This window comes from Peromyscus eremicus, chromosome 4 (genome assembly GCF_949786415.1).
Source record: "Peromyscus eremicus chromosome 4, PerEre_H2_v1, whole genome shotgun sequence".
Taxonomy (NCBI): domain Eukaryota; kingdom Metazoa; phylum Chordata; class Mammalia; order Rodentia; family Cricetidae; genus Peromyscus; species Peromyscus eremicus.
Window position 1 is genome coordinate 143643599 of NC_081419.1, and position 24865 is coordinate 143668463.

Below are 24865 nucleotides of genomic sequence, written 5' to 3' on the forward strand. Positions count from 1 at the left end.
TGAGGCTGTTAAACCCACAAAGCCCACTCCCAGTGATGCACTTCCTCCAGCAAGGCTGAGCCTCCAAACCTGCCTAAACAGCGCCACCAACTGGGGACTCACTGTTCAAATGCCTGAGACTGTGGGGGACAATTCTCATTTCAACCATCACACAACCCTTTCTACCAGGCCAGGCAAGAGTGCCCACTCAGTCCAGGGGGCTGGACTGCCCTTTCACATTCTTTCCCTCTTCAGGAGTTTTCTATAGAGTGTCAGCCACTTTAAGAAATCTCCCAACATCAATTATGTTCTAGAAACTTCCCTGAGGACATATACAGACCTCCTTATTCTGCCTACAAAGTGTTCCTGGGAGGTACACTGGTTTATCTTCTTTTGACCCACAAAGCAACTGATGGCTCAAGAGCATCATGGAGAGTTAGGGATGTTGCTTAGCTGATAGAATGCTTGCCTAGCATGCAAGGCAGCACTGTGTAAATCAGATGTGATGCTTCCTATGTGTAATCCCAACACTCGGGAGAATCAGGATGTGCAAGGAAATCCTACATGTGGAGTTAGAGGCCAGCCTGATCTGGAGATCTTGTCAAAAAAAAAAAGGAAGGGAGGAAGGAAGGAAGGAAGGAAGGAAGGAAGGAAGGAAGGAATCAAGAACTGCCCACATTCAGGGAGCATCCTTCCACCTCAGTTATACCTCTCTGGAAAAATCTTCATAGACACACTGGTAGGTGTATCTCCTAGGTGACTCTAAGTGTCCTCAAGTTGATGATGAAGATTAACCATCACACACACCTTGGCATATTTTATAGAAAGAAATATTGCCTTTTGTACTTCTTTGCTAGAGTATTGTTAGAGTAAGAAATTACCACAATCTTCATTTCCCAGTGCTCTAGTTGTCAGTTCTTGTCACGTTGACTCTGAGGACTCTACCCCAGGATAGAAACATAGATCACTGTCATCTTTTCTATTTCAGTCCATAGTCTGTTTTGGGGGCCCCACCATGACTCCTAAATGAATCAGATCTTCATCTGAAACAATACTACAAAAGAGAGCTACCAGGCAACTACCTCAAGGTTCCCAGGGCCTTGCAAATCTTTGTCACTGAGAGAAAGTGCCTTCCCCCAGACACTGGGCAGCAGAAAGGATGAATGAAATCAGTCAATTGCCTGAACTAAATAAGCCTGTCCTTCTGCACAATCTAAACACTCATTTCTCAGAAACTGGAAACATCTTCACAGGTATTTGTTGTTGAAGAATTTCTATGGCTGGAGAAACTGAGGCAGAGTCAAATCCAGGCAAACTTTTCATGCTGATATAAAACAGAGGTCAGGAAACATTTTTCGCCAAGGTCCAGACAGTAAGTATTCCAGATGTTGCAGGCCACATGACCTCAGATTCCCAGATGTTGCATGCTACATGACCTCAGATTCCTAGATGTTGCAAGTCACATGACCTCAGTATTCCAGTTGTTGCAGGCCACATGACCTCAGTTAGGACTATTCACAGGCCTTCATGGCATGACGGCCACAGGTGACATCCAATGACAAGATCTGGCCTCATGCCAGTAAAACTAAATTTGCAGGCACTGAAATGGGAATCTCATATCACTTTTGTGTAACAAATGTTCTTTGCATTTTTCTCCCAATTACTTAAAAAGGTAAAAATTCATGCTGAGCAGTCTGGGCAGTACAAAACACTAGAATCAGACAAGGTTCAGCCCATCTGCCCTTCCATAGTACACAACAAAAGAAGGAAAACCCATATATCTTCATTTGTTCATAAAAAGGAGACAATGACCCCATATGTTTGGAAGTTGGTTTCATTTGAATTAGTAGGAATTAATCTGCTGACACCTGAATTTCTGGAATGTTCTATTTTCATAGCCCTGAACAAATATAATACAGAAGCTTTTTTCTTGGCCTGCTATGACTGCATGAAGTAACCAGTGAACTGGCATTCTTTAGAGCTTCTTAACAAACAAAGGCAGAGGTTGGAGAGACGGCTCTGTGGTTAAGGACACATTCTACTCTTCCAGAGAACCTGAGTTTAGTTCCCAGCACCCAAGCCAGGTTGGAAGGCCTGCAAATCCAGCTCCAGAGGACTCTGTCTCCTCTAGCCTCTTCAGGCCCCTGCACTAACATGCGAATACACATGCACACACACACACACACACACACACACACACACACAGACAGAGACAGAGACAGACAGAGAGAGAGAGACAGAGACATAATTTAAAATAATAAAAATAAATCAGAAAAGAAATTGAATTTGAATTTCTAGGCTTGGTAAACACAATGCCCTCAGGTTCTTCATGGAAGTGGTCATGAAAGGCAGACTGACCCCAACTCTTGTCCCCTCTCCACTGGCACAGGAAATCACATGACATTGAGAGGACAGACCCTGGTTCCAGAACTTTCTGGTGCCTACAAAGTCTCATCAGAGGCTGGAATGATGTCTCAGCAGTTAAGAGCACTGGTTGCTCTTCCAGGGGACCCCAATTCAATTCTCAGCACCCACACAGGGCTTACAACCATCTGTAACTCCAGTCCCAAGGGTTCTGACGCCCTCTTCTGGCTCCTGTGGGCACTGCACGCACACGTTACACAGACATCATACAAGCAAACACCATACACATAAAATAAGTGAAAAAAATAAAATAAAAATAAAACAATGATAAAATTCTCATCAACTGTGGGGCTGCAGTTTTTAAAGAAATTCTGCTTTATCATCTTTTAAGTTACCCAAAATCACCATTTTCAGATTTTTCAACTGCTTAAAAAACTTTTCTGCCCACCTCCCCTTGTGGAGGTCAGTCACTTTTAAGATATAAGAGAATTTAAGAACAGATTAATGACAAAGACAAATGATGATTTTTATTTTAGCAGAAGTTTCAGTGCGTTTGCTGCCTGCCCTCGCTCCCGACAATAAAGTACAATTGACATGTAACTGTGCGCGGTCTTTGCTTTAAAGTTCAAGGGGGGATCAAAAGAGTGAATTCTCCCTTTAAAAAGAAACGTCCTAGAAGGAGGAATAAAAGAAAGGTTGCTGGTTGGGGGTGCCGAACCTCCTGGCTCCTCTTTGTCTCCCCCCCTCCATCTCCTCTTTGTAGCCCAGAGACAGAGCACTGAGTGACTTCTTCAGAAAGGAGATCGGTGAAATTGTCAGTTGATTACTTCTCCTTGATTAGCATATATAAGAGCCCTGTGATACAGTATTTGCATTCCTATTTAGCCGTGATTTTTGTGGGGCACCAATGATTAAACTTGTCACAGGGCTTGATTGACGGGGTCAGATCTTCACTTTCTACTCTTTTGAAATTAAAAACAAATGTGTCAGCTCCCTTCATGGGCCGGAGCTCCGTGAAGCTCGCCTGGCTTGTCATTGCAGATAGGTCAGGAATGTTTTAATTTTAGGGATGGAATTCGGCTTGTCAAGTCGAGTGTGATGGCGTGTGGTTGTGGAGATGAGATGTGAAGGGTGTAACACAAAAAGGGGAGGACAAAGACAAAGACACTCACATTATTAGACAGATTTAATTAGTCTGAATGGATATTATGCTAGATGAAGCGGTGAGCTGTGAAATTAACCCTTGATTACGGATTGGCGGATCACACTCAGGAAGAGAATCAAACCTTTATAGAGAGCCACCAAGGTGTGGTTTGGGTACACACACACACACACACAAACACACCCCACCCCCACCACACACACACACACCCCACCCTCACCACACATACACACACCCCAGCCCTTCTGGGTTGCCTACCCACCCCTACCACCCACCCCGTCTCCATAAAAAACCATTGGTCTTGAACTTGTGAAGGCAGGCATCCCTAGAGACGGGATCCTAACCCGCCAATAGCAGCAGTTGGACATTAGGCCAAGCGGGTGTGAGGCAAGGACACCCATTTCTGAATCCAAACTAGATGATGAGAAAAGGTCAATTTGGCCAAAGGACACTTAATCCAAGTCTTTGGGTTGATTCGTTCTGTTGACTTCTGTGGAGGGTTACCTCCTAGAAGTATTTGCCCTTCATACACCCTTCACCCAACTTATTTCTTCCAGTCCACAGTCCCTTTCAGCAGACTTCTTGTGACTTGCAAAAATTCCAAAGCATATTCAAAGTTGGGGGGAGGGGTTCCTCCTCCTCCAGGCCACATCCAGTCCCAAACCCTTTCAGTTTGACGTCCTGGGACTGTGTCACTGTGACACGGTGAACACCACTGCAATTGTTGGAGCTTCTTTTCTTCCCAAAGAAGGTATTTTGTTTCTGAAGACATCTTTCTCTTATCCCTAACCAGTAAGAGAAATGACCAGCTGCCTCTGACTTGCCTCCTCTTTGTTTTTGAGGTGGAGGGGACCTTAAGAAACCTTTTGAGGCGAGTCTAGCCTTGATGGTAACATGACAATTCGGGAAGCACTTGGACAACCATTTTTATAACGATGTACTTGTCTTCAAGATACTTGTGTGTGTGTCTGTCTGTGTGTCAGGGTTCCTTGATGTCGCCACCACTGACATTTGGCTGCATAATTCTCTGTCTTTGGCTCTGTCTTGTATGTCTTAGGATGTTTAACACCTCTCCTGGCCTCTTCCCACCAGAATCCAGTACCAGTGGCATCTCAGGTGAGACCAAAATATCCCCAGACAATTCCACAAGTTCCCTACAGTCAAAGTCACCCCTAATAGAAGAGTGCTATTTCGTATAAGTCACTCCTGGGAGAGTGTTGCTTAGGAGAGGCTTCCAAAAGGGATTCACACGGAGAAAAGTAGTAATTTATATACATATATATTCTGGAGAGACGGGTCAGTGGCTCCAAGCACTTGCCACTCTTGCAAAGGACCAGGGTTCAGTTCCCAGCACTCGCACTGAGTAGCTCCCAGTCACCTGTAACTCCAGCTCCAGGGGTCCAATGCCCTCTTTTGGACTCCACCAACACCTACACTCATGTGCACATACACACAGACAGACATATAATTAAGAATAGTTTGTTTTGTTTTGTTTTGTTTTTGATGACAGAAAAACTGAGTTGACTGTGTTAGGCAGAAATTAAGGTTTTAGTAGAGAGAAAGAAGTTAAGGAAAGGTCGGCCACTTTCCTTTCACTGTGATCAAATGCTCTGACAAAAACACCTTCAGGGAGAAAGGGTTTGTTTTGGCTCACACTGTTCAAGGGACAGGTAAGCTTCCAACATATCAGGAAGCATGGCAGCAAGAGTTTGAAGGAGTTGGTCACATGACATCCACAGTAAGAAGAAAAAGAGCAATGAATGTGTGCATGCCTGTGCTCAGCTCAGTTTCTCCTTCTTATACCTGTCGGGATCCCTGCACAAGGGATGGTGACACCCACGGTGGACATGTCCTCCTGCCTCAGTACCATGACCAAGACAGTCCCCCACAAATGTGTCAAGAGGCTAACCTGGTCTAGATGACCCCTCACTGAGACTTCTTCCCTAGGAGTCTCTAGATTGTGTGAAGTTAAAGGCTACCACCACAGAAAATGTGTACTCCAGACATGAATCACCAAGCTGCTCACCTCTGTGTTAGTCTCACAGAGATTATGCTTAAGAAAAGCCGTAGCACAATGCTAGTCATGTGGCATGCTGCCAGGCATGTGGGAATAGCCCCAATCCCAATATAGTGACACAGGCATGTTCTGTGTATGCAATAGCTCATTTAATAATTTACAATGTGTGAGGCAGGAGTCATGCTCACTTACAAGGAGAGTTGAGGCAATAAGTGAAGCAAATCTATGTTGGGGGTGAGGGAATGCTGAGTCATTTAGTGGAACTGTGGACAGGTCAAAGCCATCCATCACATACTCTCTCACACCTATTAAAAATTATTTCCCATGAAGAGACGGCTCAACAGTTAGGAGCACTGGCTGCTTTTGCAGAGAACTCAGGTTCAGTCCCGAACACCCGCGAGGTGACTCACAGCTATCTGTGACTCCAGTTCCAGGGATCTTATATCTTTTCCTGACCTCCATGGGCACCAGGAATGCACATATTACACATGCTTATTTGCAGGCAAAACACTCATACACACAATATAAATAAATAAGCCTTGTAGGGGCAAGTTTCTTGGTCCCACCTAGCCCCACGGTTCCAGATGAATCTCTCGCACCTGAGCTCTTGCAGCTGTTTATAAAATAATCACTCGGAGGCCTATATTAATACAAACTGTGTGGCTTGTGGCTCAGGCTTCTTGCTAACTAGCTCTTTCCTCTTAAAACAACCCATTTCTATTAATCTATGTGTTGCCACATGGCCGTGGCGTTACCAGTCTGCTGGCATCTTGGGGCTCTTTGAGCAGTGGGCTCACATCTGCGTTGACTCCACCCTTCTTCATCTCTGTCTTCAGTTTGAATGTACCGCCTAACCTTATTCTTCATTGCCATTGGTCAAACAGCTTTATTTATCAACCGATGAGAGCAAAACATATTCACAGCATACAGAAAGACATCCCACAGCAAAATCTAATTATATAAATATATAAATAAATGTAAAAAACCTATTTCCTTGATCTGGACATGATCATGCACCCTTGTAGTCCCAGCACCTGGGAGATAGACACAAAAGAATCAGAAGTGTAAAGTCATCCTTGGCTACAGAGTTGAGGCCCACCTATGCTATGTGGGATCTTGTCTCATAAAACCAAAACAAACAATAAGCAAACATATTACTCTTAGTGTCTACTGTGTGCCCAGAAATACACTGCCTACAACTCAGAGAAAGTGTTGAACTCACATCTCGTTTGTCATTATTCCTGTGGCCCCACGAGCTGCTTCTGAGCTAACAGAAGCCTGTAGTGCCCATTTCTTGCATGTCTGTCATGAGAAACTAGAAATCCTGATTTTATAACTGAGATTTCAAAGTTGTTTCCTACCTAGAAAAAGCAAGAAGTCTGAATTTAAAAAGCTTTGGGCTACAAATAAAAAAATAAATTACAATGATTTGGGTAGACCAGGATGTGGGGACTTCCAGAAGTCAGCAACAGTAGTGTTGGGCCAGGGGACCATGGTTTATGAGGTGGTCCTGTGGCTCTCTTCATGGTAGCCTCACCACTGCAAGATGGCTTCTACCACTAGACATCCATCTGCATCCCCAGCAGGAAGGAGAGTAGGGCAATGATTCTGTTTTTACACTTTTTTTCTCAGAGGAGGCATGCAGTAGATTATTATTTTAAGGTGTGTTACTTTTGTTTATGTTGCATTTGTTTAACTCTGTGAAGCTGTGTTACTGTGCCTGTGTAAAACACCTGATGGGCTAATACAGTACTGAACAGCCAATAGCAAGACAGGAGAAAGGATAGACGAGGCTGGCAGGCAGAGAGAATATATAGAGGAAGAAATCTGGGAGGAAGAAAGAGATGGAGGGGTGAAGGAAGTAGTGGCCAGAGAAGGAGGAGGACTCCAGGGGTCAGCCACCCAGCCACCCAGCCACCCAGCTACACAGCAAGCCACAGAGTAAGAGTAAGATTTACAAAAGTAAGAGAACAGGAAAAGCCCAGAAGCAAAAGGTAGATGGGATAATTTAAGTTAAGGGAAGCCAGCTAGAAACTAAGCCAAGCTAAGGCTGGGCAATCACAGTTAAGAATAAGCCTCTATGTGTGTGATGTATTTGGGAGCTGGGTGGCAGGCCCCCCAAAAGACCAAAGACCAACCAACAACAGAGGCATTGCCCAGGAACTCAGCCCATTCCGCTCCAGCTCCTGTATTAGTTATCTTTTCTGTTATTACAATAAAACACTGATGACTGAGGCACCTTGTAGAAGGAAGGGTTTATGGAGGGACAGATGATGAGTCCAACGTGGTGGTGAGCCATGGCAGCAAAGGCAGGTGCTACAGCCAGAGCCAAAGGCTGAGAGCTCACGTTCTCAACCCAAACCACTGAGGAAAGAGAAAGTGAACTGGAAGGGGCTCCAGGCTTTTAACCTCAAAGCCCACCCACACTGATGCAAATCCTGCAGCCAGGCCACACCCCCTAGACCTCCACAGACAGCATTATCAGCTGGGGACCAAGTGTTCAAATGCCTGAGCCTGGGGAACATCTGTCATTCAAACCACCATAACTCCCCAGCCAAAAGGGTGATGTTGTTTGTTTGTTTGTTTGTTGACATTCCTTTCTGCAAGATGCTTTGAAGCACCTAGCTCATCACAGAGTCACAGAATATAGACCCAGGCATTTGAGAAAGAAGAAGGAGCTAGATATAGGTGGATAGTTACTGTCATCTGTCCCCAAGACCATCCCAGTTGGCCCTTCCTTGTCTCTTCCTACCCAATAGCCTGCACGGGTGAGGATCTGACGTCTTTTCTGAATTGCTGTGGATATGTCAACAAACGCAACCACATAAATAGTGTTGGCCAAGTGTCCTCAATGTGATGGGTTATATACAGCCGATCAAGAGACTTACTAGAAGCCGGGCGGTGGTAGCGCATGCCTTTAATCCCAGCACTTGGGAGGCAGAACCAGGCGGATCTCTGTGAGTTTGAGGCCAACCTGGTCTACAGAGCGAGATCCAGGACAGGCACCAAAACTACACAGAGAAACCCTGTCTCAAAAAGAGAGACTCGGGCGGGGGGAGAAGGAGAGAGAGAGAGAGAGAGAGAGAGAGAGAGAGAGAGAGAGAGAGAGAGAGAGAGAGAGGAGAGAGAGAGAGAGAGAGAGAGTTACTAGACTGTCATACACAATAGGAACTGGATACCCATGGGCTTAATTCTTAGGGGAGAAACAACAAAACACTGCCTTGTCCCTAATTAATGCCCAGGAAATACCTGTTATGACCATACTTGGATGCTCATCGTCACATTTCTCCGAAGAAACAGAATGAATGTGTTGTAAAGGGGATTTTTCAGATTGGCTTACACGATAAGGGCTGGGTAGTCCAACACCGGCTATGTGTATGCTGAAGGGGTTGAGAACCCCGTAGCTCCTCAGTCCATGAGGCTGGATGCCTCACCAATCTCAATCTGGTGCTGAGGACATGGACGATTACTGGAGAATCCCTGGTCTTCAGTCAATGTTTGAAGGCTGAGAATTTGGGTTCTGGTTTCAGCAGAGGGTGGTGGTGGTGGCGGTAACAGGGACAGATACACTCACTAGCAGGAAGTGAAGGCAGGTAGGAAAAAGCAATGACCTTTCTGTGTACCTATCATGCCTGGGTCATCAGAAGGCTCTAGGGGAGAGTCCTCCCACTAAGCTAGCCCTTCCTAGAAGTGCCCCGAACAGCTGCCCAGAAACCTGTCTCTGATTGACTCCAGACGCCTTCAAGTTGACAATGGAGATGAGCCATAAGAGCAGTGAAAGCCATATTTGGACAGGAGCACTGGAGCTGCCCTTAGCAGGGACAGGAGCACCAGAGCTGCCCTTAGCGGGGACAGGAGCACCAGAGCTGCCCTTAGCGGGGACAGGAGCACCAGAGCTGCCCTTAGCGGGGACAGGAGCACCGGAGCTGCCCTTAGCGGCGACAGGAGCACCGGAGCTGCCCTTAGCGGGGACAGGAGCACCGGAGCTGCCCTTAGCGGGGGAGGCGGGCCCTTCCTATGGATTCTTTGTACAATAGTCAAAAGGGTCAGAGGCAGGCTACCAAACACAAGAGACACAGAGCCAAGCACAGCTCAGAGAGGCTGGGAAGCCACACAGCAGTGGGCACACAGCAGCCGGCCCTCCCACTTAGAGTGAACAAGTGAATGCACGCTTGCAGTTTCTGGCAGGTAGCCTCTTGGGTCGCCTTGCACTCCTCTACCTGATGGCACCAAGCACTTACCCTCTAACCAAGCCGAGCTTAGGTGGGTGTCTCTGCTCCTCCAATGACTGCACTCACCCCAGTCTACCTAAACCCAGCCCAAAATTCCGCCAACATGAAAAAAGAAAATATGTGTGCTTTTTTTCTCATTTTGTGCATAGTGTTTCTGAATATCCACAAATGTAGAAGGAAAAAAAAAGGCACTTCCTCCCCAAGAAAGAAAAGTCTGAGACACACGATGTTCTCAAACCATAAAAAGACAGGAAGCCTTTAGAATGAGGAAGCCAGCCCCTTCCTTAAGGGAGCTCCCTGTTGGTTTGGAGACCACACAGCTCTTAAAACATTTATAGAAAGAAAAAAGGTAATTCAATGTACTTCAAGTCGGCCAACAGCCTGAGACTTCACTGATGTAGATGATGTAGAGCCTTATGATGGAGAGCAGAAACGAGGACAGGATGGCTCAGTCACACAAGTGTGGGGACCTTGCTGGACGTAGTCTTTGGGTTCCAGCACTAGGCAGGCAGATCTCTGGGAGTTCAAGGCTAGCCTTGACTACATAACAAGTCCTAGGCCAGCCAGAGCTACATAGTGAAATCTTGTCTTAAAAAACAAAGAGAAAAGAAGGGAGGAAGGAAGGAAGGAAGGAAGGAAGGAAGGAAGGAAGGAAGGAAGGAAGGAAGGAAAGAAGAAAAGAAACAACAAAAACAGGAGAAGGACCTGAGTTCAAAACCCCTAAAGCCCATTTAAAAAAATAAAATAAAAGACTAGCATGGAGTAAAGAGATGGGTCAGTGGTTAAGAACAGTTATTGCTCTTGCAGAAGACCTGGGGTCCAGTTCCCAGCACCCTCCAGTGCCCTCTTTTAGCCTCTGTAGACTCCTGAACACAGATGGTATACATATATTCATGCAAGCTCATATACATACACACAAAGAAAAAACTAATAATTTTAAAAATTATTTATATTTTTAAATTTTTATTTTAAAAGCTAGACATATTATTAGCACATGATTATGATGTTAGGGCTGGAGAGGCTGACAGGCGGATCCCTGGGACTTGCTGACCAGACAGTCTAGCCGGATCTGCAAGCCCCAGGCTCCTTAGAATTCCATCATCTTACCCCATCCCCACCTGTTTTCTTCCTGGCTTCTTCCCACAGAAGCCCTCCCTGTATTCCGAAGCCCTGTTCAGATTTCACTGTACCTATCCAGGTCCCACACCGGGGCTTTCCTACCCTCCTGTAGCCATGGAAAGGATGCCCCCCCAAGTCCTGAATAATGTGTCCCCCTGTTGGCTGACAATCACATAGGTGCCCGGACATGGATTTCATGTGATTAAACACTACTCGTGCCAACATAAAGGGAAGAGAGATTTTATTGGGTCCTCTGAAGGTCAAGGGGCAACAAAACCAGGCAAAGATGTATTTAGGGTTGAAAGATGTTAGGCACCGGCTCCTTGGATAACCTTTCTTCTATGGACGCCTATTTTATGTAGTGGTCTAGAAACCCCCAGCAGCCCCAGGCTGACCACCCCAGTGAAAAGAATTTCAGGGGTGTGAAAAGACAAAACTTGGCCGGGCAGTGGTGGCGCACGCCTTTAATCCCAGCACTCGGGAGGCAGAGCCAGGTGGATCTCTGTGAGTTCAAGGCCAGCCTGGACTACCAAGTGAGTTCCAGGAAAGGCGCAAAGCTACACAGAGAAACCCTGTCTCGAAAAACCAAAAAAAAAAAAAAAAAAAAAAACTTTTTTTTCTGGGCTGAGTTAGGCCGTGTGCCCATCCCTAAACCAACCTCTATGCAGGAGAATCGAGCACATTGATTAGCCAGGCCTCAGTCATATGGGCAGCCCTGTAAGTAGGAAGTAAGGTGAGCCGCACGAAAATCTCTGCACCGAGAAGACAACATATGGTTCCCCCAAAGGAAAATCTGGTTTGTAATTAGAGGGAATAATATTTATCTACCTGGTTCGTCTTTTTGTTTTAACGATTGGTTTATTTGTGTGGATGCGGGTATGCGTGTGTGCACGTGTGTTTGCAGATACACCTGTGCATGCTCTCTGGGGGCCCGAAGGCGGCGTCAGGTGTCTTTTCCTACCACTCTCCATCTCTTCCTGGGACTCAATTTTGCTTGGCTAGTTTGGAAGCCGGAAGCCCCCAGCGGTCCCCTTCCTTGTCTCTGCCTCCCTGTGAGCTGGAGCTAAGGCTCACCCAGGATGCCTTGCTGGAACCTGGGGTCCAGTCCTCAGGAGTGCTCAGCAAGAACACTCAGCCTCTGAGCCACCCTTTCCAACATCCCAGTGAGTCATATTTTGTTTGTTTGTTTTGTTTTTGTTTTGTTTTAATCTATTATTTTAAAATTCTTTTTTTTTAATCTTTGAGAATGTCTCAGATTTATACAAAGCTTCTTAATCATACCAAAACCACTCCCAACTACCCCCTCCAAATCCCTCTGGCCTCCTTCTCTCCCTCCCAGCTTCAAGTCTGAGAGTGTGTGTGTGTGTGTGTGTGTGTGTGTGTGTGTGTGTGTCTGAGAGTGTGTGTGTGTATGTGTGTGTGTGTGTGTGTCTGAGAGTGTGTGTGTGTATGTGTGTGTGTGTGTGTGTGTGTGTGTCTGTGTCTGTGTCTGTGTCTGTGTCTGTGTCTGTGCGTGTCTGTGTGTATCCACTGAGTCCAGAGATTTTTGTTTGTTTGCTTTTGCTTTTTGGTTTGGGGTTTGGGGAGAATTTTTTGTTTGTTTGTTTTCAAGACAAGGTTTCTATGTGTAGTTTTGGCTGTCCTGGAAGTTGCTCCATAGACCAGGTTGGCCTTGAACTCAGAGATCTACCTGCCTCTGCCTCCAGAGTGCTGGGGTTAAAGATGTGTGCCACCACTGCCCGCAGAGTCCAGGTTTTTGTTGGTTTGTTTGTTTGTTTGGTTGGTTGGTTGGTTGGTTTTTTAATACCTCAAAGTACCTAGCATTTGATGCCATTTGCTTTGCCTGGCCCCTCTTCTGACTTGATGGCTCTGCCAGTTAATTATTGCCAAATACTGGAGAACAAAAGTGGTTTGGATTTGGAAATATTTGCACATGTCTAACAGGATCTTTTAGAGATGAGGGCTAGTTCTAAACACAAAATGCACTTATGTTTCATATCAGTACGGTCCACCTAATGCTGTAATTTTTTGTTTATTTTCTTCGAGACAGGATTTCTCTCCACAGCCCTGTCTGTCCTGGAACTCGCTCTGTAGACCAGGCTGGGCTTGAACTCACAAAGATCTGCTTACCTCTGTCTCCCAAGTGCTTGCATTAAAGGCCACCATACTGGTCTCTGTAATCTATTTTTAATAACTAATGGGGGAAGCCAAGTTTCCACTTGTGATGTCTTATTGGAGCTTGGTTATGTTGGATCCTGGAGGCACTTGGATGTGAGGTTGAAGGTGCTCAATTGTGTCATAATTAGCCAGGAAAAGAGCACACCACGATTTCAGCTTTTTCTCTCCCTTTTAGGGAGTCTTCTTAGTAAGCCAGACATTCCCAAAGCCTTTCATCTGGAGTCAGAAAGAAGACAGAAGACACTCTTGTTTTCTTGTTCCAACATCTTGCTCATAGACATAAGAAATTTAAAAAAAAACATATTATTGTTTTTCAAACTAATAAGAGAGAATCGGTCAGTCATAACCATATCCTTGCCCTGCCAGCCTGAATCTTTTCTCTGTAGCCATTTGTGATCATGAAGACTGGGCAAGATTTCCCAAATCCTTGACACTTCTTCGTTATTAAAAGCAGGGTCCCTTAATAAATAATTAGATGCTCACTTTCTAAGGAACAGAGAGATAAGGGCGGGGAAAGACTCAAGTCTCATAAATTTCATGCTACAGGATAGATTTCGCCCAGCGTGGAGAAGAGCCTAGTGCTGGTTTTTTTTTTCTTTCCCTTTTCCTGTGGCATAAATTGTTCTAATTACGTGTGCAAGATCATCTATTCCCCGAGATGAGAGTCCCGAGCGCCGGGTCTGTTCTTTCAATTCTGAGAAGCATGCGAGGCTCTATGTTCCCACCCCCCTTGTTTTCAAACTGAATTGTTTCAGTGGTGGCTTAGTGTGTCAGCTTGTAAGTCTATAAAACAGTTCTCTACCAGCTGGAGATTCAACATGCTACAGGAATGCATAACAGAGCCTAACCAAGAAGGTTTGTAATTCAGTAATTAGCTGTAATTAATGAACACAAAGTGAAGACTCATTTACAGCTTAAATTACCACATTAGCTCCTGTCACCCTCTGTGTACACAAAACAGCAGGAATTCAATTATTTTTATTCTTCAAAGCTAATTTAAAATTTAAGGGATGCCATTACATGAAATAATAGGTAAGAAATGTAATCGCAATCTCTGGGAACAGTTGGTCGTCCTTAGAATTAAAAAAAAAAAGAATGTGATCACTGACGATTTGGAAATGTTTCTTCTTCTGTGAACAGATGAGGGATTGAAGTCTCTGCTCTTTTCAGTATATTTAATTTAAAGGAGAAGGGAGTTGACGGTGGCGGAGTCCTCGTGCTGGGAGATCATTGGGCATAATTGCCAAGGCAGCTGATGGAAGGGGGGGCAGCCTGGGAGACTCACATGCCATTGTCTTTAATGGGGACCGAGTCTCCCTGAAATGCCAGGAGCTTCTTGAATTTGCCACCTGTTCCTGACAAAAAACATCAGAGGCTTCAGTCCTGGTCATCATCTCTTGTAAGCAACATGTTCTCTTTTCTTTTCTTTCCTTCTTTCTCTTTCTTTCATTCCTTCATTCCTTCATTCATTCATTCTTGGTGAAGTAGCTGTCCTAGGCTCCAGGCCACAGCAGTGGAAATGGTGGACCCATTCCAGCCCTCCTAGGGCCAGCATTCAGATGGAGAAAGCTCTCAGTAGGGAGGAATTGGCAAACCTGGATCTGGGAAATGGCTCCATCAGTAAAGCGCTTGCCATGGAAGCATGAGGACCTGAGTCCCATCCCCTGGAAGCCCTGAAATGGCAGTGCATTCCTGTCATCCCAATGATGAAGAAACAGAAACCAGTACTCCCTGGGGCTGGCCAACCAGCCAGCTCAACCTAATCAGGGAGCTCTGTGTTCAAGAAGAGACCCAGTCACAAAGACATAAGTAAATAAATTAATAAATAAGGTCAGAGGCAGGCATGGTGCAGGCCTTTAATCCCAGGGCTGGGGAGGCAGAGGCAAGTGGATCTAGTGAATTCCAGGCCAGCCTGGTTTACAGAGTAAGTTCCAGGACTACATAGTAAGACACTGTCTCAAAAAAAAAAAAAAAAAAAAGAAAAAGAAAGAAAAAAGATTGAGATGCAGTTGAGAAAGAACCTAGATGTTGACCTCTGGCCTCCACATGCATGCGTGTACACCAGTACACACATATGTGCACAGGAGCAATATAGTCAAGTTTGGGAGTACACGCCTGTTATCCCAGCCCTTGGGAGGCTGAGGCAGGAAGGTGACCAATTCCAGGTCAGCCTGGAGCTCAAGGCCAGCCCTATCTACATAGTAACAGCCTGTTTTCTTTAAAAAGCAAAAAAAAAATAACAGCCAATGACATAACTGAGTGACAGAGGGCTTGGCCAAGCATGCCAAGGCCCAGGGTTCTACCCCTAGTATAATAATAATAATAATAATAATAATAATAATAATAATAATAATAATAATAATATAGTTTTATATATGAATGATGCTTAGGTTCCAGCCCCCACTGGCTGAATCGGACTCTCTGTGGTCAAGCCTGAGCATCAGTATTTTTAGCCATTTTCAATAATTCAAATATGGAGCCGTGATTGGGAATCACTAGGCTCGGCTAACAACCACAGCAGGGATGGCAGCTCTCACTGGAGATGGAGACTGTGATAGAAACAAAACCAGAAAGCCAGGCATCAGGAAGGTGACCAAGCTGGTCCAGGTCACATGACTGGGGAGGGGACTCTGAACTGTGAGAAGTGAGTCTGAGAGTCTAGAAGAAGCTGGCCTAACTTGGGTATCAAGTTCTCCCCCAACGCGCGCGCGCGCACACACACACACACACACACACACACCTATCACCCTCTCGTTTTTACATTTATATCTGTGTGGTGTCTGTGTGTGCTGACGTGTATGGGTGCACATATGTGTGGAGGCCAGAGGTGGGTGGCTAGTAACTTCCTCCATCACTTGTCACTTTATTTACTGAGGCAGGATCTTTCACTGAGCTCAGAAGTCACTGAGTCAGCAGATCTAGCCTAAACTCTTGGCCCCAGGGATCCCCTGCCTCCCCTCCTCAGCCAGCTCTTTCACACAGGCTGCCATGCCCACCTGGCTGCTATTTAGATGCTGGGGATCCCAACTCTGGTCCTCATATTTTCCCTATACAAGTTTTATCTGCTGAGCCATCTCCATGGAGCCAGCCCCCATCCCCACCCCCTGCCTCTCTGCCCTTCCAAATGTTTTGTTATTTTAAAGTGTATATCAAAACAATAACGTTCATTGGCAAGGTGAATTTATCCCATTTAAACCATGTTCTAAAAAAAAAAAAAAATCAACAAGTACCAGGACCCGAGGCAGACACGGACATGATGCTTTCCATGAGCAGAAAGGGCTCCGTGGGTAGGGTATAGTAGGTAAGGAAAGAGAATCTTTGAGGCTAGAGGCAAAGCGGGAACCAAGATTTTATTTTCTATGTGACGGTAAGTCCTGGGAAGATTTTATTCGGGAATGTACAGGGGGAGGTGCCTACGGGGACATCCCTGCCGTATGACTGACACTCCTCTCTTTTCAAGGCAGTTCCAGTAATGGAAGAAAAAAACTCAAAAGAACGTTGGGTCTCACATGTTGGATTTCTCCCTCCCTGCACATCCCCTCCCTTTTCGGATCCGTATTCCTCTCTCCTTTAAATAGGCCACTCGGAACAGCACTGTCTAATTTTTCATAGGTGATCGACTGCTGAGTGGGGGCTTCGGGAGACAGAGGGGAGACGCTGATAAGCCCGCTCTCGGATTCTATTAGGGAATATGGTAGTAATTAATGAAGCCTGCCAGTAATTGGGAAGGTGTGAGTCCCTGTAATACCATAATGACAGTCATCCGTCTGCGAGGCCCCGTCACTCCGAGCCATCCCTCATCCCTCTCTGATCTCAGACTCTGAGCCATGCAAATCTCTCTGACAGGATGCTACGTCTCTGTCTCTCTAATTGGGCGGTATAGAGTTGTTTATGGATGGTGCCGGCATTTAAGCCTCGGTTGGAGGTTGCTCAGGATCGTTAGGAATTTGCCTTTCCGACATTGTCAAGGATGCAACCCTTTGCTTCTGTGTCTGTGGTGGATGCTCGGGCGATGGTGACGCAATGCATTTTTGTCGACGATAGCTCGGCATGTGATTGTTAGAAAAACAGTTTAGAAGTTTAAAAAAATAAATACAGACATTTCTCATCTTGATGAAGCTAAAACTTCAGTTCACAGACAGGAGCGCAATGTTTTCCACAAACACATATGGGCTGAACCAGAACACTATTAATGCCCGGAAGAGGAGGCCACATGCAAAAAATAAAAGGCAGTTTTACATAGAGCCCAGTTTATGAACACTGTTTCACTGGGCACATCTGCCACATTTGTGTGTGTGTGTGTGTGTGTGTGTGTGTGTGTGTGTGTGTGTATGTATGTGTGTGTGTGTGTGTGTAAATATATACTTACATATATGTTTACAGTATATAAACATATTTACAATATATAAATATATATATATGTATTTCTTTTGCTGTGTCCAAGGGGTCATCTATTGTCTTCCTGAAACCAATATGATCAACTGTTGTACATACCACAAAATTTTTTGAATGGCAGGGGAATAGACCCTTCTAACTCTGGTTAGGCAGCTGAGAGTTTCTGCCATGATTTCAGAGAGGAATTTTTTAAATATTTAGAAAAACATGTGAAGTACCGTTTTAATATATAATCAATGCACTTTAAAGGGACTCAAATATGAGCTAGCCGGGCAGGGATGGCTCAGCTGGTGTCTTTTCTGACTTGAAGTACCAGAGAAATTGGAAGTTCTTCCTGTCCTCCCCAGGAAGGAAGGAAAAGGAACCGAGACTTAGAAACCTGTGGCCTCCATTCTTCGATTCGCTCACCTGTGTGGCTTTGAGTCAGTGACTTGACCTCTCTGAACTCTGGGTTTCTCATCTTCTCCCCAGAGTTCCTGTGTGATACTTCCAGCTCAGCGGGGGGTCTGTTTAAACGTGGGGTGACTTTCTGGAACAGTCTAGCATGTTCTACAAACTTAAGAAACAGAAATTACTTCCAGGCGATGCATTCCCACCACAGGAAGCTCCCCCTTGCCTCTTCTGGAAAGTTCCATACCTCCCCAGACTTGGTGTGTGGAGAGACAAAGTATGGAAAGAAGGGACACGGGAGAGAAGGGTGTGGCCAATGCTGCTAGGAAGGAGCAGGATGCAACCAGGGAGACCGATGGTGTGGGAGGGACATCAGGGAGGTCATTGTCAGAGTTCCAAGGACTGGCTGTGTTATCCTGCCTATCCTTGAGGGAGCAGCAGGCGCCAAGTGAGAGGCCCAAACCCAATCTTTCCTCTGTGGACATCCTATCGGGAAAAGTCTGTAGGAAATGAAGAAACTTCCAGAAGCCCTACAACCTCGGGTAGTCAATCACAAACTTTCCAGGGTGGTCTGTTCTGACAGCTAGAACTTCCTGACCAGGGTCTTAACTTATCCTCAATGGCCCACCAGCTGGATCATCTTTAAACTAAACCTTTTATTTTGTACACACACACACACACACACACACACACACACACACACACACACCACCTCCCACCCAGGCCCTATCTCCTTTTTCAAAAAAAAAAAAAAACTGAATCTTTATTTCTATATTGCATGTACACATGTACATGTGTGGGAGTGTGGGCTGTGTGTCTTGGTTCTCTCCTCTTCAGGGATCTTCTCCTATCAAGGTTCGAACACTGGTCCTCAGGCTTGTTGGCAAGCACCTTTACCTGCCGAGCCAACTCATGGGCCCTGGTTTCTCTTTTTAATCACTGCCCCTTACTCCTCTGGAGCAGGATGAATTGCCTGTAAGGAATGTGTCTGCCAGAAGGCCCCTGACGGACAAGGCTCAGCAACCTGAAGCTTGAACTGAAGTAACACACGGGGCAGTGGTCTCCTATCCCAGAATACTAATGTGCTGGTGGTGGGTGTGACCAAGGTAAAGAGGATGGGTGGAAGAGAAACTTAAAAAGTAAGGAACTTTCGGGAATGAAACCACCACTAACCCTGCTTCATGGAATGATTGTCAACTGTGTGCATAAACACATAAGATACATTTGTTTCATTATTCATCCCCTGTACTCTTTCCTTCATTTATTTATGTTTTAAACAATGGTTACTGTAAATATATATTTAAAGGGGATGGGGAAACTGCTGTGGGCAGGGAGATGATCAAGAAGCCCCAGTGCACCCCAAATCCTGTTTCTTCCTTACAGTAGATAAAAAATCTTAACGGGAGCTGTGCTCCATTCCCATGTGGGTGATAAGTGCTGGTTTATTGTGAAATGTCACAAAATCAGAACGCCATACAGTGAGACATGAACTAATAGGAAATGTTTTCCTGTCTCCCTACCCCATTACTCAGAATTGCAGGGGCTCCCCTTGCTAAGCCTAATTGAACTACCTTCTGAGCACTCCCACTCACTAGTGATGGAAATCGGCCAAGGCGACCTGTCTGGCAAAACCTGGTACTCATGGTCCCAGACCTCTGTGAGGCTGGTACCAGGTCTGACCACCAAGGCTGTAGCTGTGAGTCACCAGCCTCCAAAAGTGGGATCCAGGGAAACTCGGTTGCCAAAGCAACAAGGATGCTAATGCATGAGGCGAAAGTCTTCAGGCCCAGAGACCTCAAGGAACAACTGAGATAGGTTTGGACCTAGAGAAAGTCATGCCATGCCACACCCCTGAAATGCAGTACGGGAAGCCGTCTGAGCCCTGAGAGAGACTACTGGCTTTAAGGGCAGGCACAGACTCACACTGACCCCCATTCTGCCACCAGTGGAGGGGGATTGCACAAAAGCTCGCCCTTTGTGGTCTGTGTCCTCCTTCATCTCCTCTCTGAACTCTTTTCCTTCTGAGTCTAGGCTCAGCCATGTGAGTTGTGTTGTCCAATCAGAATTGAGAAGTTGTGTCCACGTGATTGCTTAGAAAGGGCTTGCCCCTCTGTGGTTGCTGTTGGAGGATGCACAGGCCAGGAGGTTGAGGGGTGGGGAGCAGACCCTGATTCTACTTGTCTCAGTTTAGGGAAAGAAGACAGAAAGAAATGTCATTATTTTTACTTTTTTTATTTAGATCATGTCTTGATGTATAGCCCTGGCTGGCCTGGACCTCACTAGGTAGACCAGGCTAGCCTTAAACTTACAGAGATCTTCCTGCCTCTGCCCTCCAAGTCTTGGGATTAAAGGCGTGTGCTATCATGACCAGTAGAAGTTCCCTTCTTCCACACTTTCTCTACTTCCTCATCCTTCTTCTAGGCCTTTCCAGGGGATGCAGTGTGTCAATGCTGGGAGAAGAGCAGACAGAAAGGGGGCATCATTTCGTAAGTGCACATGGTCATGAAGTGCACTGTGGGCAGCAGACAATCTGTGTAGTGTCAGAATTCAGGACCTGACCCCACTGGGGAAGGAGTGGAGGCTCCACAAAGTGGGGTTCTCTGCAAGTCCCGCCTCCTAAATAGGAGATGCATTCCATTCTGGATCACTTTTGTCTCCTGAGCACCTGCCTAGTTACCAGGCCACCTCCATCCTCTACTGCCAGGCTGTTTCTCAGCCTTGTGGGGCTGGGGAACCAATGAATACCTCTTAAAGGAAGTCATGACATAGTACTGACTTTGTTTTAGTAAAAGTAGTGAGCGTGTAGGAAAGTCAGTGTTTCCCCGCTTCGGCTCACCACCTCTGCCCACATTCTTCTGCTCAACAATCCAAGAATACACTCAAATTCTGCATCCATCAATCAACCAAACTCTCATCAAACTGTTGGGGGCATGGAGCCACAGCAAAGACTTAACCATATTGTATGGCAGCTCTTTGCCCAGCGTTTGTCCTCACTGGCAGTTATAAAGTGTATTTGTTGTTTTTCTGTTGCTGTGATAAAATGCCGTGGCAAAAAGGCACCAAGTGGCAGGCACAGTGGAGGGAGTGGGAGGCCGAGAGACCACATCTTCAGCCACATGCACAGTGGTGGGAGTGAGAGACCACATCTTCAGCCACATGCACAGTGGTGGGAGTGAGAGACCACATCTTCAGCCACATGCACAGTGGTAGGAGTGAGAGACCACATCTTCAGCCACATGCACAGTGGTGGGAGTGAGAGACCACATCTTCAGCCACATGCACAGTGGTAGGAGTGAGAGACCACATCTTCAGCCACATGCACAGTGGTGGGAGTGAGAGACCACATCTTCAGCCACATGCACAGTGGTGGGAGTGAGAGACCACATCTTCAGCCACATGCACAGTGGTGGGAGTGAGAGACCACATCTTCAGCCACATGCACAGTGGTAGGAGTGAGAGACCACATCTTCAGCCACATGCACAGTGGTAGGAGTGAGAGACCACATCTTCAGCCACATGCACAGTGGTAGGAGTGAGAGACCACATCTTCAGCCACATGCACAGTGGTGGGAGTGGGAGGCCGAGAGACCACATCTTCAGCCATGTGAAGAAATCGGAGAACGGGAAATGAGACAAGGCCATTAACTCTCAAAAGCCCACCCCCAGTGATGTACTGCCCCGAGCAAGGCTCCGTATCCTAAAGATTCCATGACTACCCCAAACAGTACCACCAACTAAAGATGACATGTTCAAATGCACGTGCCTCCACCGCCACACAAGATATGTGGAGACGGGGCTGGACAGGTGGCTCGGCTGTTAACAGCTCTTGCTGTTCTTGCAGAGAACCCAGGTTCTGTTTCCAGCACCCACACCAGGAAGCTCACAGCCATCTATAACTCCATTTCCTAGGTTCCAACACCCTCTTCTGGGCCTCCACGGGCACTGCACACATGCAGTGCATATACAAACACTCAGGCACATGTACACACACAAAAGAAATAATAATAAGAGGACATCTGGAGGTGAGTGGAACCTCACTGAAGGTTTACAAAGAATCTTTATAAATACCACACTATTACACAAAGAGCTTGAGTATCCATGGACTCAGGTATCCACTGGACACTTAGAGCCAGTTTCTCAGTTCCAAGGGACACTATTGACCAGTCTGTCCCATAAATATTGCCTAAGGGGAACTTACCTAACAGTCCCCCATTTTGTTGAGGCCATACCCCCAGGTTTTTCTAAGCTAACACCCTCTCTCAGGCTTCTGGTGCCCCCTGTACAAATCCTTCCGCACTCCTGTGGCCTGTTTCCTAGGTAGGCTGACAAGAGGGAAGAGTGACCCTTGGTGGCTAATTCTGTCACTTGACGAAGCTCGAGCGTAGCCGGCAGCTCTTCCCCCCTTTTTGTTAAGTTATTATTTTGAATTATTTTACTTAAAAAGGGGGGGGGGGAAGCAGCATATGATGAACACCCACACAATGGAAAGTTCAAAAGACAGAAGCTGCAAAAGCAGTAAAGAGGTTTGGTCTGCCCCTCACCCCACCACTGCGGGAAACCTTCCTACCACAGTCTGATGACCAAGAGCAAGAAATCAATGTGACAAGGACTATCACCAAACTCCAGGCTTTCTTTGAGCTTCACCACCTCTTACTCATTTTCTTTGCTCTTCTAGGATCGAATTTGGGATTCCAGGTTGGATTTAGTGGCCACAGCTACCTCGTCATTGTCACTGACTCGCCCTGCGTTGTGTTTTGTTTTGATTTGATTTGATTGTGTGTGTGGATGTGTGGAGGAGGCCAAAGGAGAAGCTGAGAGTCCTACCTTATCTCTTTCTTCTTCGTTCCCTTGAGACAGGCTCTCTCACAGAACCTGGGCTCAGCTGGCAGCCAGCAAGCCCCCTGCACTCCACCTGTCTCCACCCTCACACACTGGAATTACAGGCATGTGAGTCCCATCCAGCTTTTGCATGGGTGCTGGAGGTCCCACCCAGTCCTCATGCTTGCACAGCAGACACCCTTGTGCACGGAGTCACGTCTTCAGCCCTTTCCCTGTCTTTTATGACACTGAGCCTCTCACAAGTACAGGTCAGCTGTTCTGTGAGCTGTCTCCCACGCCTCGTTTGTCTAATGTCTTCTGATCCCTGAGTTGATGTTAGGTGCTGTGCAAAAAGAATACCTGCTGTGCTACTATTCCTAGAGACAGGACACTGGCAGACTGTGGTGGTTTGAAAGAAAATGCCCCCCAAAGGGAATGGCACTATTAGAAGGCATGGTCTTGTTGGAGTAGATGTGGTCTTGTTGGAGGAAGTGTGTCACTGTGGAGGCAGGCTTTGAGGTTTCCTATATGCTCAAGACACCACATAGTGTCTCAGACCACTTCCTGTTGCTTTCTGATCAAGATGTAGTCAGAACCATGTCTGCCTGCTCACCGCCATACTCCCAGCCACCATGCTCCCTGACATGACGAAAATGGACTGAACCTCTGAAACTTTAAGCTGCCACCTCAATTAAATGTTTGCCTTTATAGGAGTTGCCATGGTCATGGTGTCTCTTCACAGCAACAGGAACCCTAACCAAGACACGGACCAAAGCAATGGTTCCACCCAAGCCTATCTTGCAGACCCAGGGAGTTATTAGGGTTATTCAAAGGCAGCTGCATGACTTGAAAGATGGGCAACAGCTCTCAGAAGCATCATTCCTTGAGTCTCGCCCAAAGCCAACCTTCCATGTCCTTTAAACAGTACCGTACCCCCACCCACCCACTCAATCCCCTACCCAGCTACTGCATGATTAGCTGAAGCCAAGGGAGGAACAGAGAGAGTGGTAGCTGGAATCTCAGATGAAGGTCTAATGATCTTATTTCTATGAGGGAACCTTAATGGTCTCAATCTTGTGAGGGTCTCCCGTGGGTCATCACAACCACTCTGATTCGAGATGGCAACAGCCATGTCATGCCCGGAGGACAGAGTTCCCACCACAACGCCATAGCAACGTGCGCCTTTCTCAGGAGTTTCATGACAGTGACATGTCTTATTGCTGGTGAAGTTCACTTTGATCACGTAGTTTAACTGGTGTCTGGTGACGTCTGTTAAAACGTGAGGCACACAATTCCTACAGCCTTTGACTCTGTCGTGTTAGCCAAAATACCATGAAACAGGAGGAAGCCACTCAGCATCCATCTAGCTGCATGATTTTGTACGTATGACTTTTATCTGGACAATATTTTCCTCACCTGGGGAAGGAGATTAATAACTACTACCTTTCCAGGCTGCTGTAAAGGTTAGTGACAGCTAGGCAAGTCAACAGCAGAATCAAAAGTGGAGGACTGTGTCCAGGAAGATGGCTCAGTGATAAATCACATGCCTGAGGACCTGAGTGCAGATCCCCAGAACCCAGGCCATGCCAGTAGTACATGTCAGTATCCCGATGCTTCTGTGGCATGATAGAAGGTGGAGATGGGAGGATCCCTGGAAGCTATGGGCAGGCTCGCCTAGTATGGGAAACATCAAACAAGAAAGAAACATTGCCTCAAACAAATTGTCCTCTGACCTCCACACCCTAGCATTTGCCCCCCACATACACACACCATGTACATATGCACACATACCATACACACATGTACACACACATACACAAAGATTTTTTTAAGTGTATAACTCTAAGGATATCTTCAGCAATTTACATACACCATGTACACATGTACACACACCATACATACATGTACACACACCATGCACACTGATCAGTTGCTTATGGAAATGAAGCCTGGGAACTTGGAGATGTGGTTGTCCTGGTCAAGTAACTCTGAAGTGGGAATCACCAATGACTCACCGATCACAACAGGCCACTGTGGTTCCCCAAGGAAACCCTAGACTATCATTTTGCTATCAGTCATCATTCTTAGCTCTAGAAAGGTAGGATCACAGGACAGGTAAGCATGTGTTCCCTGGAGTTGGGAAGCACCACCATTTCCAACACACACACACACACACACACACACACACACACACGCACACACACACACACA

The 24865-nt window shown here is 46.3% G+C and overlaps 1 protein-coding gene across 2 annotated transcripts in view; it reads left to right on the forward strand.

The window, feature by feature from the left end:
- Tshz2 (teashirt zinc finger homeobox 2) overlaps positions 1-24865 on the forward strand; it is a 456244-nt gene that overhangs the window by 406298 nt on the left and 25081 nt on the right. The window lies entirely within an intron of this gene.